Source organism: Mustela nivalis (assembly GCF_964662115.1).
Source record: "Mustela nivalis genome assembly, chromosome: 5".
Lineage (NCBI taxonomy): Eukaryota > Metazoa > Chordata > Mammalia > Carnivora > Mustelidae > Mustela > Mustela nivalis.
This window is the reverse complement of record NC_139024.1, coordinates 61,152,688-61,172,841: the sequence shown is the minus strand read 5'-3', so window position 1 is coordinate 61,172,841 and position 20,154 is coordinate 61,152,688.

The following is a 20,154-nucleotide window of genomic DNA, read 5'->3' as shown; positions in this document are numbered from 1 at the left end:
CTTTTATTCTTGAAGAAATTAATCATGGGACACCTGGTTGGATCACTCATTGGGCTTCTGCCTTCAGCTTGGCTCACAATTCTGGGCTCATGGGACCAAACCCCGCATCAGGCTCCCTGCTTGGGAGGAAGACTGCTTCTCCCTCTCCCACTCCCCTGCTGGTATCTCTCTCTTGCTTCCTCTCTGTCAAATAAATAAATAAAATCTTTTAAAAAATGAATCATAACTATATCCTTGTCTATTAGATTTGGATCACCTGAAGGTCTGATTTATTTATTTATTTTTTTGCTTGTTTAATCATTCTGTACTCTCTTTTGACATGAATTTTAAAATTTCAATTATTAAAATTAAATTCCAGATACTGTATATATAAACATCTGGTGACTTCATGTGATATTACATTACACTAAGGAGTTTTACATTTTGATTTTCCAAGCAGATACAGAAGGGGACTGACCATCTCAACCTAATCAGGGTTTAAGCTGAGTTATGGTCTGGATGGTACTTTGGTAACAGTCAATCTATATTCTTTGTCCCCATTTCTAGGTCATATCCCTTCTAGAACTTCAAGTTGTAGCATATTATGATTATGAGGCAACTTCTCTGTGATTTTTGCTTTTTAATACCAAAGACTGCCACCAGTGAAGCTAAGTATTCTAAGGAATTGTGGTTTAATTTTGAGCTTCTTATATTGCTCAACTTTACAATTCAGCAGATGTCTCTGGGAGAAAATTGGCACTGTGTTTGTTGCCTTCATATTTTCAAATTTTTCACTCTAGTAACAACTCTCTCCTTTGGTAAAACCCAGATAATTTCTTTTAAAGATTTATTTATTTATTTGAGAGAGAGAAGGCACAAGTGGGGGGAGAGACAGAGGGAGAGAATCTCCCAAGCAGACTCCACTTAACTGACTGAGCCACCCAGGTGCCCCCGAAACCTGGATTCTTATCCACTAACTACCCTGAAAATTAGCCAAGGCTCCAGCAACAAGTTATAGATGGTTGATATAGTGCCTCTGAAGAATAAATATTATTGCATAATGAATTACCACAAATTTATTAGCTTAAATCAACATATATTTGTTGTTTCATAGTTTCAATGGGTGAAGAGTTTGGGTCCATCAGGTTAACTTAGTCCTCTGCTCAGGTTTCCACAAGCTTATGGTCTTGCTGGTGGCAGGGCTCTACTCTGTTCTTGAGCTCAGGATACTTTTACACACTGGGCTGATTGTTTTTGGAGAATTCAGTGCACAGGGATCAGAAGCAATGGCAAGAAGCTTCTCCTTACACCTTCTCTGGGTGGTTTTGTAACTGAATGCCTCCAGAAAGACACTTCCCTCAAACAACTTTTCCTGCATCACAGAAGGAGATTTGGTAAGGTCCAGAGGGCAGATTTCAAGCAGATCCCTGCTGTATAGTTTCACGGTGATTTCTCTGTCATTCACATACCTCAGCTTTGCCTTCCTCAACAGGTTCTGGAGCTCATTTATGGGTCTAGGACCTTTTCTTTACATGCACTATCATAGCCATAGGAATGGTGCCTGATCTCTGTATCTGTTATTTCTTTATTTCTTCTTATTTATTTATTTCTTTATTGTCTAAAGTTATCTGTATTCCTTAGTATTCAGTCTTATTACTCCAGGGCCCTGTTATAGTTAATAATTCTTAATATTAAACTTTCACTGTTCAAATTATTATGTGTTTGGACTGTGGCTGGCACATTTTATATTTGTTTTTAATGTTCTTCTGCTACTGCCAATTATTAACACATAATTGATGATATTTGTTCCTTATAATGAAGGAAAAAACAACAAATCTAGAATTTACATACATTAAAGAGAAAGTGAGCCACTAAACACATAAAAAAAGAAAGTGTGCATTAGAGATGGAATTTGAGAGAAGGAAGGGGATTTTGTAAAAAATCCTAAAACTAAAAATAGAAAAGATGGCCAGATTTTTAGGGGAATATAATGATATAATATAAAGTTAACTCAAGAGGAAATGACTAGAATATATCTGAATTTACATCTTCAGATTCTCAGCTTCATGGTTGAGGTAAACTAAACAAATAAACAAAACAAAACAAAGAACTAAAATTCTCCCATGGAAGTATGTAATGTACTGAACAAATAAACATATTTTTGAAGAAAGAATTCATGGCGAAAATGTAAGAAAATCAGCAGACCCAAATAAAACACCAAACAAATTTGTGAGTTAGCTCTGAAGGCTTCTGCCATACCTTGTGTGACTGGAACTGAGATGAATATACAGGTTTTTTAAATTATAATTATTTTATTTTTATTAACATATAATGTATAATTTGCCTCAGGGGTACAGGTCTGTGAATCATTAGTCTCACACAATTCACAGCACTCACCATAGAATATACCCTCCCTAATGTCCAAAACCCAGCCACCTTATCCCTCCTCTCTTACCCCTTAGCAACCCTCAGTTTGTTTCCTGAGATTAAGAGTCTCTTATGGTTTGTCTCCCTCCCTGGTCCCAACTTGTTCATTTTTCCCTCCCTTCCCCCCATGTCCCCCACCCTGCCTCTTAAATTCCTCATATCAGAGAGTTTATATGGTAATTGTCTTTTACTGATTGACTTATTTTGCTTAACATAATACCCTCTAGTTCCATACATGTCATTTCAAATGGCAAGATTTTGGTTTTTTAGTTGGATGCATAGTATTCCATTGTGTGTGTATACACACACACACATACATACAGCTCTCAGGAAGTGCCACAAAGGCAGGACTTACACACTTGGCAGTCCCTGGTAAAACTGAACGTGCATGCACTCAATGATCCAGCAGTTCCCCACCTAGCTATTAACCTTAGAGAATCTTTGCACATTTGCACCAAGAGACCCTTATAAAATTATTTACCTCAGCAAATTCAGAAAAGTCAAAAGTGAAATGCCTTAAATTTCTGCCAATAAATGAATAGGTCATTAAATTGTGGGACATTCATACAAGGAAATGCTATTCAGCCATCAAAAAAAAGTATTAGACATCTGCATCAATAAATCTGATGAAGGGATTTTTATTTTACTTAATAAAAAAACAAGTTGGAAATAGCATACTTTAAAAGTAAGGTCATGTGATTAAAGCTGACCGTTTGTTTTGGTTAGTAGCTTGAATTGATTTGACAGAAGAATCTAAGGCTGCTAATCTTAGCTTCATATTTTCCTTATGTTTACTCTATATGGGGACAGAGTATAGAATAAGTAAGTATATTGATGCCTTAATTTAAATAATAATAGATGACTACCTAAAATGTGTTCTTAAAGATATATTTTTAATTGTAGAATTTATCACTGTAGCTTGAGCTCTTCATGTAAGAGCAAGAGATGAATAATAATAAAACTACCGATAGCACAGCACTAGAAGCATCTTTATTTTATTGGAGAATATTGCTCTGGTTTATAGAATGTTAACAAAATACAATCATTTTCACCCTTTGAACTTCTTAGGACTGTTTAAATATTATAGTTACATAACAGTCAATAAGCTCTCTTTTAAAAATGACATTTAAAACAGTTTTAACTCTTTTGCTTCAAATCATTTGATTATGTCATCTTTTGTGCAATAAGATGATTTATGATTAACATAGTGGTTGTGAGTATGAGTGTGTGTGTATGTGTGAGTGTGCACAAATTTGTAATTGGGAAGAGAAAAAAAAACAACAGAAAAAGGAACACTAAAATAATGGCTGAAATGTTCTAAAACTAAGATTTCTAATGGATGATGAATATAATGAATAAATAATTCAAGGAATTTGACCTTGAGCTAATAAATTATGTTTATTTGAAAGTGAACAAAATTAATTTTATTTTCACAGATTCCTCAGTGATAAAAAATATATCAGAATATAAATATGGTCAAAATTGAAATTTTGCAGCCTGTTACTTTTGAGTTTAGATTGCTGGTCTGATAGCCTCAAAATATTTTATTATTTTCTATTTTGTAATATTTAAAAGTGCTTAACATTTTTGTCAAATTAATCATTTCATATAATTATATCATGAACCATGTATTAGGCAGGGTTTATGAGATAATTTAATTGACGAAAGAGCGATACAAAAAAACAAAACAAAACAAAACAAAAAAAAACAGAGAGAAACAGGCTCAGAAAAAGTATACTCAGGAAAAGTATATTTTGCCTAAGACCAGAGTTTAAGAGCTCAAGCCAAGATTTCTTGGCTATTAGTTCTTCATCATGTTGCCTAAACAGTAGAATGGCATGACTTTTTTTTTCAACACTAAACTGAAAACAGCGTTTCCAGGTAGAATTGGAGTGGGAAGACTGGAAACGAGAGGCCGTTGGGAGAGCTGTTAAAGAATTCTAGATGGAGGTAACAAAAGAGTGAATTTAAATGGTAGCTGTGGAAATGGATCCTGCTTCCAGCTTCTTAACTGTGTCCTATGTCCTTTAACACATTTTCTGTGAGAACTAGTTTGATTGAGAGTCTTTACAATCCTTTTAAAGGTCTCTCTGGTGTTTTTTACAATGAGCTGAATGCGTTTGGATAATCTCTCTGATTTATCTAAGCTTAGTAAAATGTTCAATAAAAGTGGACTATTTGAATTCAGAGAAAGAGCACAGACTGCTGTTAGATTTTTGGAATGTTTTCTAATTTCTACATATAAAAGGATAACAAATTAAACATTCAAGGAAAAGAATATATTCTATGGGTTTCATCCTACATAAAACACTGGAGTTTGAGGTTTGGCCAGAGAGCTTTTGTCTATTTGCAATCTCCCCAGTCTCAACTCCACATTTCTTCCTGTTGCCTTGGTTTATTTACACATGAGCAAGTCAGGCTGTAGTTAGGTGAATATTTCCTTGTGGATTATAATGTTTATTTGTGCATGGTAGGGAGGAAAGGACACTAATCAGGAACTCACAAAACCTGTATTCTAAGCCGGGCTCCGTTACTTCCTTAAGTTAAGTTGTCAAATGACTTAGGTTAAATCATTTTCCTTTATCCCTCAGTTTCTTCAAAAGAGAGATTATGGATTATTTTATTCACTTTCTTTTCTTAGAGATATATACGCATATCATCAACTAAGCAAACAAGGAGAAACTAAATATTTAAATATTTTGTAAATGATAAATCAGGGGCTAATATATCTTATTTATTTGTATATTATAAAGTATGGTCAGATTTGACAGATAGTATGAAGTTATAACTACTATAACTACATTCAAGACTAACTGGTTACTAGGGGAAGCCAATGTATAAATAAATAATCATATATCAATGTATCAGATACTATACATTGACTCACTAACCACCTTTCCCATTCCCCTTCAACATGCTTTTCTCTTCTAACAGTGTGTGAAGCTAATAGATATGATTTTTTTTAAAGTTTTTTATTTAAATTTCAGTTAGTTAGCATACAATGTAATATTAGTTTTGGTGTACAATGTAAAGATTGAACACTTCTGTACAATACCCTGTGCTCATCACAAGTACCCTCCTTAATCCTCATCTCCTATTTCACATATCCCCCCATCCACTTCTCCTCTGGTAACCATTAGTTTGTTCTCTATAGCTAATTGTTCTTGATTTGTCACAAATGGCAAGATTTCATTCATTCTTTATGGCTGATTATATATATATATATATATATATATATATATATTTCTTTATTTGAGATATCTTCTTTATCCATTCATCGATCATTAATCTATGGACACTTGAGCTGTTTCCATAATGTGGCTATTGTAAATAATGCTGCTATAAACATAGGGGTGCACGCATGGTGCATGTATCCTTTTGAATTAGTGTTTTTGTATTCTTTGGGTAAATGCTTAGTAGTGCAATTGCTGGATCATAGGGTAGTTCTATTTTTAACTATTTGAGGAAACTCCATACTGTTTTCCATAGTAGCTACCAATTGTATTCCCACCAATAGTGCAAGAGGGTTTCTCTTTTTTTCTTTTCTTTTTTTTTTTTTTTTTTAAGATTTTATTTATTTGACAGACAGAGATCACAAGTAGGCAGAGAGGCAGGCAGGGAGAGAGGAGGAAGCAGGCTCACTGCCGAGCAGAGAGCCTGATTCAGGGCTCAATCCCAGGACCCTAAGATCATGACCTGAGCTGAAGGCAGAGGCTTTAACCCACTGAGTCACCCAGGCTCCCCAAGAGGGTGTCTCTTAATAGGAACAATTGCTTTGCAGCTAGGTTTCTACATGTAATCTAGGAAATTTTAACACTCAAATCCATAAGACATTGGGAAGCTAGAGATAAATAATGTGAGATTGTGAGATGACAGTTACACCTAGTGCATTACTTGGGGTTCTCCAGGAAAACAAACCAGTCTGAAATCTATAGGGCAAGCCAGTAGACCAGAAATTATATAAGAGTTGATATTGCAATACTGAGTCCCAAATCTGCAATACAGATCAAAAGGATGGAAGATGAAGCAGAATTTCTACATTGTAGTCTTGAGACAAAATTTCTTCTTCTTTGGGAAGCCTGTATTTGTTTATATAACCTTAAACTAATTAAATTGAGGCTCATCCACATTATGGAGGGTAATCTGCTTTATTCAAAGATTGTAAATGTTAATCACATCTATAATCATCATCTAGGATATTTTTTGATGAAACAAATGGGTACCTCAGCCTTAGCAACTTGGCACATATATAAACACACTTGAGAAGAAAAGATTTAGGGCAGCTTTGTTAGCATTTCTACTATCCAAACTTAGGGGCCAGTGGTATAGATGCTAAACAATGGGTCACAGGAATAGCAAAGGCTTCCAATATTATGATTGTGTAGAAACCCAGCTGATTTTCTTGGGAATCTAAGACATTTTTTAACTACTTGCTAGATGCTGCCTTATTCTTGAATTCTTTAATAAAGCCAATTAGATCTTAAAACTGACACAGTTGAGATTTTTGTTCTTTAATAGTCTAACTAAGAATCCTAACCAAAAGAGAAGCTTTTTCATGGGCCATAATTTAGAAAATATGGGACCTAGAATTGGTTTTCCAACCTAGATTGTATTTGAAACAATGAGAATCCAGTTAGTATTATGGAATGAGGTAATGATGGTCCATGAGAGGCAACATTATGTAATTACTTAAACGACCCTGCTCACCATTTTTGAATCAAATTCCTCATAAAGCTAAGGCTTTAGCAAACTGAATGGACACTGTGACAGATCATGTTTAAAGGCAGGAAGGAGATAAATAAATTGTGAGATAAGTCAGTTGTTTCTAAGAGCCATAGGGATCTTAGGGGAAAATAAAACTATCAGAAACTTTCTCATGATTGAAAAGAAAGAGAAAGAAAGAAAGAGAGAGGAGAAAAAAATCTTATTCCCAAAATTGCAATATTGATATCACCAAAAATAAGACACAGAATTTAATTTTGAGATTGCTAAATTACAATGATTGGTTGGTTGAATTCACGTCCTTGTAAAACTTAACACATCAGTTGGGAAAGATCTGCAAAAATCTGTTGAGTATGAGTTTCAGTGGATTCTGAAGCAAAAGACAGAGAAGTATAATACCGACAAATTTATTTTTATAGGGTACTTAACAATGATTCTGGACCCCATGTGCTAGAAAGAACAGCTGAGAGGGATTCTGTTTGCTTAATTAATTGGTCTATATCCGGCCTCAGAAGAGGCTTGTACTGAATTAAATGTAAATAACAAAATCTCCTTATGGAAGAACACAGAGAAAAGAGTGCAATAACTTAGAGAGCTAGGAATTTATTATGTGCATCCCCTCATCTACCTTCAAATACAGTCCTCATGATATCCCAAAGATATATTGTTCTCCAAGGCATTTGGGAGAAGACCAGAATCTTTGAAAAGTACTATTAACAGTTGTCTTTTGTAACATGGGATGAAGGTGGGAGATGCTGCCACTGAAGTGGATTTTCTTATTTCATAGTAGAAAAGGATAAATCCAGTATTCCACTGCCAGACATGATGGCATGGTTATAAAGATGAGCAGCAGAGAAAAAATGGTAATCAAAATATTTTGGTCCACATAGGTCTTTGTTGACTTTTAATTTATCATGGTGTCTTTGTTACCAACATAAATAGGTAGCCCCTAACATCCTACTTGATTTATATAAGTGTCTCCCTCACTTAAGAGAGAAAAAAAGAAAGAAAGTAGGAAGGAAGGAGGGAGGGAGGGAGAAAAGAAAGAAAAAGGGAAAAGGAAGGGAAGGAACTACTTAGGTATAGCAAAAAACAAAACAAAACAAAACAAAACAAACAAACAACAAAAAAAACAGAGGCCTGAACTGAGCTGCAAAATAGTCAACTTTACCATCTACTCAATTGCCAGAACTAAGTTTAAAGATATAGGGCCACTTGACAAAATGCAAATTTATAACAGTTTGAGGAAGATGTTTAAAACATTACAAGTTGTTTATTTTTTAAAATTTTATTTATTTATTTGGGAGAGAGAAAGCATGAGAGTGGAGAGGGTCAAAGGTAGAAGCTGAGCTGGGAGCCCTATGTGGGACTCAATATCGGGACTCTGGGATCATGACCTGAGCCAGAAGGCATTTGCTTAACCAGCCGAGCCCCCCAGGCACCCACATTACAAGTATTTAAAATAAGATCTTTTCCTATCCTCTCTCAATATCACTTAAGACCATTTACCAAAATAATTGTGCAGTAAGGAAAAGATATGACTAGAATATTTTTGATTGTTGGACAATGGACACAATTATTACTAATTTCTGAATACCAAGAAAAATAATCTTTCCCTCATTCAGGAAGAGCTAATGATAGAAAAGTAACGAGTGCAGTTCAGCCTGGGCTTATAAGATGCAGGACACCTGATATCTTCCCTAATTCAAGTCTCTTGCTTGCCTTTTTTTTTTTTTTCCTTTCTTTTTTTTTTTTTTTTTTTGAGTCAGCTTGGTCTTAGAAAATGATGGTAGATTATTGTAAAATAACACATTTAAAACATTATGTACTATATGACTCTTTAATGAAACAAATAAATATCATCATCACCTTGGCACTTGATATACAGTTATTGATTTGGCCACCTCTCTATTCCAATAAGTCAAGAACACTAGAAAGAATTTATTTCGCTTGACTGGGAAAATACTAAGCTTTCAGTGTCTAACTTTAGATAGATGTCATTTTTCTAACTCTGAGCCATAATTTCATCTACAGAGAACTTTATCATTTCGACATCCCCTAGAACATCAAACCAGTCCTTTTCATTAATGACATAGGTGAATAGAATCTAGGAAGCAAGAAATAACAGGTACCTAGATGCTTTGATTAAATGCTTGCAGGAAGATAGGAGTCATCCACTAAGGAAATTCAAATCTCAAAAGCCTAGCAAATTTTCCAAGGATAACAATAGTCTGGAGTACACTAGAAATTTGTTTCAAAGTAAAATCACTATATTTTGCTCCATCTACTATTTGAAAGTAAGTTAGTTTGAATTTTGCAGGCAACATATGTGACATTTGGCATTTGTGTAATCTCAATGTATTTATTGGGTAATTAAGTTATCAGTTTTTAATTGGGCCTACACAAAGAAAAAGACTTTATAGCTTATTCAGGCTGTTGTATAAACAGTTTTGACACTTAGCCCTTATGACTCAACAGATTTAGTGATGTTTGAGTTGTTTGTGACTGATTGGGAGGCTGAAAGGAAGTAATAATAAACTCCAATAACAGAATCATAGTTCAGCTCTTATGATTTGAAGCAAAGCTGTGGTGTGTACTACACTATTTTGAGAAATAGCACTTGCCCCTGTTCAATATCCTAAGGTTATTCATAAAATGCCAAGTAATCATGTGACCTAAGCTTCTCATTGTGGTTTCTGTCATTTAATCTACAGAAATAAAATTTTGTTGTGTATATGGGAACAAATTCAAAAATATATGGAAGGTGTTAGTAAGAGTTATGAACAGGTGATCATGTCCTGCATGTACCTACTCCTTCCTCAAGCTCTACTTACAGCTTTGGGGAATTCCCCATGTCTAATAATTGAGGATAGTACACTTAAAATCTGGTGGTAGAGAGCTCTGTATGGTGTTCTGCAACCAATTATGAGTAGAATACTTTATAAATAAAATTCATGATCACTCCTGAAATACAGTGCATAAAAAAGTCCTCCCAGTAGGCAACACTTTGAAGAGTACAGATGATTTTTCCACTTTGATTAGGAGTGATGAACAGGGTGTGGCACCATTTAAATTCACGAGTTGTATCTAGGTTTTGGCCAGATGATCAGGGATTTGGAAGAATATTTTTGGAAGATTAATGACCAGGTTTGAAAAAAATTATGTAAATGGGTCCCAAATTTGAAATATCTGTGCCTCTTGTGACTGATCAGCAGATAGCCCTGTCTGTAGGAAAATCTCTCAGTAATCAGCTGAAGACTCACGTTTTTTGTCAGGTAATCTCTTTCTGTACTCTCCCAGTTCTTATTTTAGTGATCATGAACAAAATGTCATGATAGTCAGGGCAAAGTATGTGGATAGACTTATAAACAGGAGAGTCCCCCCATCATGGGTGTTATTTACATTACTGTTCTTGAGTGTCCAACCTGCCAACAGCAGGGACATACACAGAAAGCTAATATAGCATAATAATTTGGAAAGATGAACTAAGAATTTGGGAGAATGTCTGTTATGTTGGACCCTTCCATTTTGAACATGCAATGATTTGTCCTCATTGGAATTGACTTAGACTTGGTATTGATTTTTTCTTTTGTCCTTTCAGGTTTATGCTAGCAATATTATTCATGGACTGACTTATTTTCCTATTTTTTTGTCACCAAAAACCAAACAAAATAAAACAAAACATAACTCTTGACCAAAGAATTCATTTTGCCACAAAAAAAAGGAAATTGTTAAATGCTCATGGGATTAATTTTAATTAAAAAAATATGTATTCTATCTCCAAGTTTCCATTGCTTTATAGAAAATAAGATGTTTATTTAAGACTAAGTAAGAAGCCAGAAAGGAGACAATGCATGAAAGTGTAGGGTGTGCAACAGTTTCTTAAACAGCAAACAATATGTGATAATATTTTCCCCACAATTAGAATGCATGAGCTTGGAAACTAAGGGATGGAAGAAAGAGTGGTGCTTTCATTATTGCAGTAAAATGACCCATTCCTCAAAATTTTGCTTCCTAAACGTTTGGCTTATTACAAGACTAATTATGAAGTTATAGAAGACAAGGAATCAATACTTGCAACAATGGATGCATTGTTGCAATTGAATGCATAGTTGAGAAACTCAACCAGCCAATTTTTTGCTTTTCACACCAGAAGATGGCTGGGCCAACAGGCAAAAAGTCTCGAAGTGATGTTTCCTGAGAGCAAATGGAAAATGCATAATGTAGTGGAAAGAAGTCATAAATACAAACCATACCCTTTTGAATAATTCCAATAATTAAAGTCTTAGTAGATACCCATAATTTCTTCTTTACTCAGGTCTGTATATACTTAGGTGTATGAATATTTTTTTACAAACCCATTTCCTTATTATATTATATGTGGACAACAATTAAGTATAGCTTAATACACAGACTAGAGGATATTAAACCAAGATTGTGACTGAGATGTGGACAGAAAAAAAAATCACCTAGCAATGGATGTGGTAGGTAGCGGTATGTAGTATGTGTATGTGGTATGTAAACAATGAATCTACCCTTTTCTTGAGAGCTGAGACTTTCCATAGATATTTCATTTGATTTTCCATAGATACTTCATTTGTATGGTGAATAGTTATAATCTATTAGGCAGGATCACATGGTTTTTGCTAGAGTTGCTGATTTGCTTTTGAATATGGGATGATGGGCATATTTGGGAGTGAGAAACCAAAGATTTGCTTTGTGGTAGTTATTGCAGATTCTCAGTGAGTTTACTATTACAATAATTTCAGGAAAGCAGTTGTGTTTACTTGCTGTCTGTGTTATTCCTAGTTGTATAGCCTCCAAACTTATTTCCCTGGGCATTTCAGGAACTCTGTGAGTTCCCTAATTCCTGTAGTAATTTCCATTCTTCAAGTACACACTCTTAGGATTGAAACTTAGAAGGCTGATTGATTGTCTGATTCATCCATTCATTGATTCTTAGGAAAAATAATTATTGCCTGCGATGAGACTTTTGAGTAGAAAATTTCCTTTTTCCAGAAATAGAAAATGAGATAGAAACTGGGGAGAGAAACAAGTGAGGAGTATGAGGAGTACTCTACTTTGTAAGGAAGAAAAGAGATCTCCAAAATTCTGCTCCTCAAATCACCATTCCCCACTGCTTGTGTCCTTTCTTTCCTTATTTATCTAAACTAGAAGACTGTAGGATTTTATACAGATTAGAAAACAGTATCAGGGTCTGAGTTATTGAATTGGAGTCAGTGCTAGTAGTTTGGACAGGGGAGGGAGATACTTGTCTCTTCTACCAAAACTCAATAAAGAGTATGGAGGATAATCATTTATAAAACTTGTGTGTTTATTCATGAAGGTAAGATTGACATCTCAAGCCCTAGTTGTGCACGCAGCAGACCTGATGAGATGCTCTGAGCCTACATAAGTACTAGAAAGAAAATGGGAAACTGGAGAAAGAGGGAGTAAGAAAGAGAGAAAGGTCAGAAAAGAAGTAGCATGATTTGGCATGATGGAGATGCATGTTTCCCTATGGAAAGCCATTGGCTAGGCTGCTCTTACCCCACCCAAGAGATTCAGTACAAGGTCAGATGGAAGGGTATAAGAGATAAATTCAGGGGAAAAAAAAAATCTCACCTGCGAGTGACCTGTGCAGTGGGGAAGACCCCACAGATTACCCTTAGAAAAGGATATCATCAGCAAGCACAAGAACCAGCAGAGAATTACAATTGTGATTCCTTGTTAATTAAATAAGTGCTTCACCTTTTCATCTCACCCTTCTGGACAAGTCCAAATCACAAAAGAACTAGAACCTATAGGAGAAGACAAGAATGAAAGAGCATTTCAAGCTCCATTACCCACCGAGTTCCCTTGGGCCAATATCTTGGTTGGAGATAGGATACAGAGAGCTGTTAAATCACATGTAAGTTGGAAGAATTGGACTGGACTAGATGCATAGTTTTCATAACCAAAAGTGACCAAGAAAATATGGGCTATGTGTGAGATATTAAGAGAAAGAAGATGTTAAGAAGGAAAGATGTATCATAACCCAACTGTAAGTCAATAAATAGTTTTTTATGTTTCTATATTCTCCAAAGTCACACTGTTTCAAGATTCATTTACATTACTAAATGATGGAAAAAAATGTGCATTAGTGGAGTAATCAAAGTGATTTACATTAGGTACAGAATAAGAATTTGATTTGGCTGGTAAGTCCAAAGGAATCCAGAGTTGACACTGAAACTGAGTCTTGAAGGTTGGCCAGGAAATTCTAGTGGAGAAGAATCTGGACAAGATTGTCAATTAGATGAGACAGCATATACATTAAGGCTGAAATTTTGTGATTGGGCTAAAACACCAGGGACAAAGGAAATGAGAGGAAACCTGATGGAAAATGTGAGCAGTGTGTGGATAAGTTCTCAAGGTCCTTTGGTCTGGAAAATACCATGATCAAGTGCATATTTTGTGAGATAGTTGTGACCAGATTGAGTCTGTAGTAAAAGAGGAGATTTAAGAGTCTGAAGAGATCATGAAATTTTAAACTGAAATAAGTTGAAAATGGTAGAAGAAGGCAGAAGAAAAAGGAAGGGCAGTTATACAAGGTTTTCAGTGATCCAAATGTGAGGACTTGTAGGTAGGAATAGGTTGTGTAGAGGAGATGTATGGAGAATAATATTGAAGTTTCTGATTTGGACTGGGTTTTATAGGTGTGCACATTAGATATAAACATACATATTAAGATGGAAAATTATTTCTTTTTCCTTTTTCATTCTTTTATTTTTGTCTTTTCCTCCTTCCTTTGCCTTCTTTCCCACCATATCTTACATAACATTTAATCTTTCTGTTTGTATTTTATTTTCCACCTGATTTCCCAATAAGAATTTGAAGTGGTTAATAGTTACAGTTGTTCTCTTTGTGTTGTTCTAACATTTCTAATGCTATGTTATCATCTTTTTTTGTTTTGTTTTGTTTTGTTTTGTTTTTCTCCCATAGTTTTGTAGCACTGTCAAATTGTCTTGGGATATTAAGAATCCAATCTTGGTTTGTATTCCTAAACATTAGCATGATCTCATATGCATATGGATAAATTGATATTAAAATAATTATCATGAGCAATAACCAATAATCAATGTTTGTGCCTTGCTAATATTACATCTTAGTATAACTTACTTCCAGTTACCTCATTAAAAATCTCATACAACAAAAATTTTATATGTAAGAAAGATCTGTATTCATGGATGGTTTTAGATACAATCAAATATTTTAAGTCATAATGTGCAAAGAACAAAACAAACAAAATAAAACAAAAACAGAAATGATCTTAGGAACATTGCCTTGGTAAACAAAACCTTGACCATTTATATGTTTTAAAATCATTGACAAGTAAAAAAAAACTTGCATTGTCTAGTTTTTCTTTTGGATTCATTTAAAATGTGATTTATTCATTTCATCTATTAGTTCAAAAAGGGGGAATTTGATTTGCTGTGGCCCAGTGCCACTGAAAAGAGAGATGTGCCAAGAGTGTAACTTACTTGATAGATACGTAGTATTAAACTAGATGAAAAAAATCAACATGTTTATTTTTCATCAAGCTAAGTTCAGTGGAAATATTCTATGTAATGTAATATATCATCATGGGATGTCATCTTGAGAAGGTCAATTTAAATAAAAAAGAGAAACTTGCAGCCTAGATGAAAACCACAACCCGCCTCCAAAGAAATATAAGACTATAAATTGTGTTTGAATGGAGGAATGTCTGATAATTGCTTTCATTAGGTAATTTCTGGGATACTATGGCAACTCTAGACTGTTTTTGTTGGGGGAAGTGGGGAGCTTAATTTGGTCTGCATAATGCTAGTCTCCTGCAAGGAAAAAACCCAGTTAAAGGGACATAAACATACTTTAAGTGTCCTCATATGTGCTCCCAGAGCACAAGAACTTTATTTAGCATAACCTTACCACTCATAACTGCAACCAGGACTGGACTTACTTAGAGAAATATTGGAGATTTTCCAGGTGACTGGTTGGTTAACTGGCCCTCCTTTGGGGATATGGTAGGAGAAGTAAAGGAAGATCAGTTTCCTGATGTTCCTGAAAACTATTTAGAAATATGGCATGGTGGGAATTTACCAACTTTTCCTTTGGGTATTATTGTACATAATTGAATGATCCAGGTTTTTCTAGAGTCCAAGTGATGCCAGGAAATAAATTTAGCAGTGGAAGGAACAGATATTTTCTTCTCTATATAATTTGGCACAATGCTTAAGCCAATTAACATCCACAGAGAAGAAAGCTGAATAAATAAAACAACTTTTATAAGGTACAATGTCTTTAAAAGTAAAATACTAAGAAAAATTATGCAACATAATTTACACTTGTTATGTTGTATAATTTAAGGAAACCTTCAGGGTTAATATGATGCATTAAAATTCTGTGGTGTCAATAAAAAGTTAAAAACAAAATCCTATATTAATACTTCTTTCACAAGCAGGTGTTGTAAAGAGTTACTCAGAGGTTTTGAGAATAAACAAAGAAAGTATTATGCATAATAATCATGTCATGAAATAAATGTGTTTTGTTTAGAAAAGATCTTTCATCTTCAAAGGTTTTAAAAGTCACAGCAGGATAAAAATGTCATAGTTTTTGTGCACAAATCCTTTCTTGTACTTTAATTTAGAAAGCTATTTTCTTTTCCCCAAAAACATATAAGCACCCTTCATATGTTAAGCCTTGAAGGTGTGAAGTATTTTCAGTTAAATATCTCCAGTTGGGCTACATACTTATTCACAAAGCAAACACTCTTAAATTTTTATACATCAAATATTATATAAAATTTCTAGAAAATTAGTAAATAGTAATTTTTTTCAACAAACATTCAATGAGACTTTACTAAGATACCTGGTATAGGGGATGCAAACCCAGATCCTGGAGATTCAAAGGTAAAAGATGAACAATACCTATTCTTTGCCATGGAGATACTAATTCAGTAATTCAAGCTGTGTAATATTCATTTTCTCTGAATTCTAACTCTATCTGTTGCTATGATTTAGTCATTTTCATCCAGATGTCTTATGTTAACTCAAATTCAAATATACAAAATTAAGCTATATATTTCCTTCATATCTGTCAATAGTAACCACCCCTCCTCTTCATGTCCATATTTTGAAGAAAAACCTTCTCAAATAGCTTAGTTGAAAATCTCACATTCTTTTGATTTCTCTTCCTCTCCTTTATCCTTTTATCTGCTCATTTGATTTCTTTCCTTATCCTTTTTAAATTCACCTAGTCATTCGAAAATCCTGATATTTCTATTTTTAAACTACTTATTTCTATTCTATTCATTCATTCATTCCAGAGGAAGTAGCTTGGTAGACAGTATATTGATCGTGAGCACGTTGTTTTTTTTAAATTTTTAGAATTATATATAAAAATTTCAGTATTTTGAAGATATTATAAATTATATAGAATTTAAAATGTTTTGCTTTCCAGTTGTTCAATACTACTATGTAGAAAAGAATATTGATTTCCTATCCTGTGACATCACTAAGTTGATTGAGTTCTAAGAGTTGATTTGTAGATGTTTAGGGATTTCGTACAAAGACAAATATGTCACTTGTGAATAAGAATAGTTTCTTTGCTTTTTTCTTTTTCTCCCTATGGAAAAGTCTTTCATTTCTTTTTTTTTTCTTTTTTTTCTTTTTTTGGTCTTATTGCACTGGCTGTACTTTATGTACTTTATGTACTTTCAGTACATTATTGAGGTGTGATAGGAATGAACATCTTCATAGAGTTCTTAATGTTATGCCTATTCAACTTTCACTGTAAAATATGATGTGATTATAGATTTTTGTAGATGTTCTTTTTCTGATAGAGGCAGGTTTTTATTTCTATACTTAGTTTTCTTAAAAAATTATTTAAATCAAAGATACATGTTGAATTTTATCAAATGTGTTTTTTGCATGTATTGATTCAATCATGAGGTTTTTCTTTTTTATTCTATTAATATGGCAAATTATATTGGTTGATTTTCAAATGATGAACTGGCTTTACATTACTGAGATAAACCCTACTTGCTCATGATGTATATTTCTTTTACATACTACTGGGTTTAACTTACCAATATTTTGTAGAACATTATTTTCTCTATGAAGTTTTATTTTCTTGTAATATCTGTCTGGTTTTGCTATCAAGCCAATTTGCCTTACAAATTAATTAGAGTGTTTTCACTCTTATTTTCTGAAAGAGATTTTGTGGAACTGGTGGTCATTTTAACTTTAAATGTTTGACAGAATCTATCAGTGATACAGTCTGGGACAGAATTTCATTTTAGAAAGACTTTCAAGTATGAATTCTATTTGTTTTATCTATGTCTTCATGTATTTATCTTATAATTTAGGTTATCTACTTCTTTTAACATGAGTTTTGATAGCTTGTATTTTTCACCAGATTGACACATTTTATCTAAGTTGTTGAGTATATGTGCATAGAGTTGTCTATATTTACTGTCTTTTCAATGTCTATTGATCACTAGTGTTATTTCCTCTTTCTTTTTTAATTTTTTAAAAAGATTTTATTTATTTACTTGGCAGACAAAGATCACAAGTAGGTAAAGAGGCAGACAGAGAAAGAGAGGAGGAAGCAGACTCCCTGCTGAGCAGAGACCACCCCCCCAACCCCCTCCGACACTGGTCTCCGTCCCAGAACCCTGGCATCATGACCTGAGCTGAAGTCAGAGGCTTTAACCCACTGAGCTACCCAAGTGCGCCCTCTTTCTATTTTTTTTTTTTTAAGATTTTATTTATTTATTTGACAGACAGAGATCACAAGTAGGCAGGGGAGAGGGAACAGCTTCCTTCCCTCTTGGGCAGAGAGCCTGATGCAGGGCTCAATGTGGGGCTCGATCCCAGGACCCTGAGACCATGACCTGAGCCAAAGGTAGAGGCTTTAACCCGCTGAAGCACTCAGTAGTCCCTATATTTTTTTAATGGTAAATTACTTCTTCTTCTTTTTTGGTCAGTCTGGCTAAAGGCTTATCAAGTTATTGGTCTCTTCAATAAACCAGCTTTACATTTCATTATTTTTTCTATTATCAGCCTGTTTTCAAATGTGTTGATTTCTTCTTTTGTTTTTATTACCCCTTCCCTTCTGCTGTTTAGTATTAGATTGCTCTTCTTTATGAAGTTATTTAAGGTGGAACTTTTATTATTCATTTGAAACTTTTTCTCTTCCAAAGTAAGCATTAATAGCTATATATTTTCTTTTTCTTCTTCTTTTTAAGATTTTATTTATTTATTTGACAGAGAGAGAGAGACATCACAAGTAAGCAGGCGGTGGGAGGGGGAGCAGGCTCCCTGCTGAGCAGAGAGCTTGATGTGGGGCTCAGTCTCAGGACCCTGAGATCATGACCTGAGCTGAAGGCAGAGGCTTAACACACTGAACTACCCAGGTGCCCCATAATGGCTATATATTTTCATATAGATTTTTCTTTAGTAGCATCATTCAAAACACTTTTATATCCCCCAGATTTTGATGTCATATTTTAATTTTGGTTCACTGAAAAATATTTTCTAATTTCCCTTGAGCTTTCTTTATTTATAAATTATTTAGTAGTATGATGTTTAAGTTATAATAATTGAGGAATTAATTTCTAGCTTAAATCTGTTATTCTTGAAAACATACTTTGAATAATTCCTAACATGTTAAATTTAATAAAGCTTGCCTTGTAATTTACAATATAGGGTACAAATGCATGTAAAAAGAATTTCACTCTCTTTAGGTGACATGTTCTATATGGTATTGTTAAAATATTTTATATTTTTACTGATTTCTTTCTATTTCTTTTACCAATTACTGAGAGAAGTGTGTTAGAGTCTTTAAGTATAATTTAACCTTTATCTATTTATTCATTCCCTCCTATCTGTTTTGTTTTATATATTTTGAAACTCTATTATTAGGTGCATACACACAAGATTTTCATATTTCTTGAAAATGACAACTGACCCTTGTTGTTATGTAGTATTATTCTTTATTCCTAATGATTGCTTTTTGATGCTCTGGTTGTTGTTCTGAGGTTTGCTTTGTCTTCAGCTTTTTTTTTTTCTTTTTATAAATTGCATTTGCAAGCTATGTATTTTTTCATCTTTTTATTTTAAACTTTCATTTACCATTATGTTTCTAGTATTTTTTTTTAAGATTTTATTTATTTATTTGATACAGAAAAAGAGAGTAAGCACAAGCAAGGGTTGCTGGAGAGGGAGAGAGAGAAGCTGACTTCCTACTGAGCAGGGAGCTGACGCAGGGCTCAAACCCAGGACCCCAGGATCATGACTTGAGCTGTAGGCAGATTCTCAACAAACTGAGCTACCCAGGCACCTCTCTACTGGTTTCCTTATAGGCAACATATTGCTGAATCCAGTTTTCTTTTTTAACTGATCTGAAACATGTCTTATAATCTATGTGTTAAAATCATTTAGTTTTAATGTGAGTACTTATATGATTGGATTTATATGTACCATTTTATTATTAGCCTTCTCTTTGTTCCTCTAGTTTTCATTTACTTGTTTTTCTTTTCCCGCCTTTCTTTGAATCTTTTGAATAATTTAAACACAATTCATTGAATTTTTTTTTCTTTTACTGTGTGTGTGTGTGTGTGTGTGAATATGTGTGTGTGTGTGTTTATGTTTTCTCTAGATATTAAAAAACATAATTTGGGAACATTGTAACATACATAGTAATAAATATATATTTGTATAAAAATAATTTTATGTGATATTTCTAAAATATTAGTTGATATGTCTTCTTTGCTTAGAGTAATTATACATTTCAAAAAGTTGAACAAACAATACTTATGACCACATGCATTTATACTTACAAACAAAAACTTTGTATAAGGCTTTATAATGATGAATTTTATAAAAAATATTTTTAAAGGTACTTTGGTGTATATATTTTAAGTAAACTTTAAATTCAGTGGGCTTGAAACTTTATGGAAAAAATTTTCACATTTGATTTTTAATTTTCACAAAATTAAGATTCTAT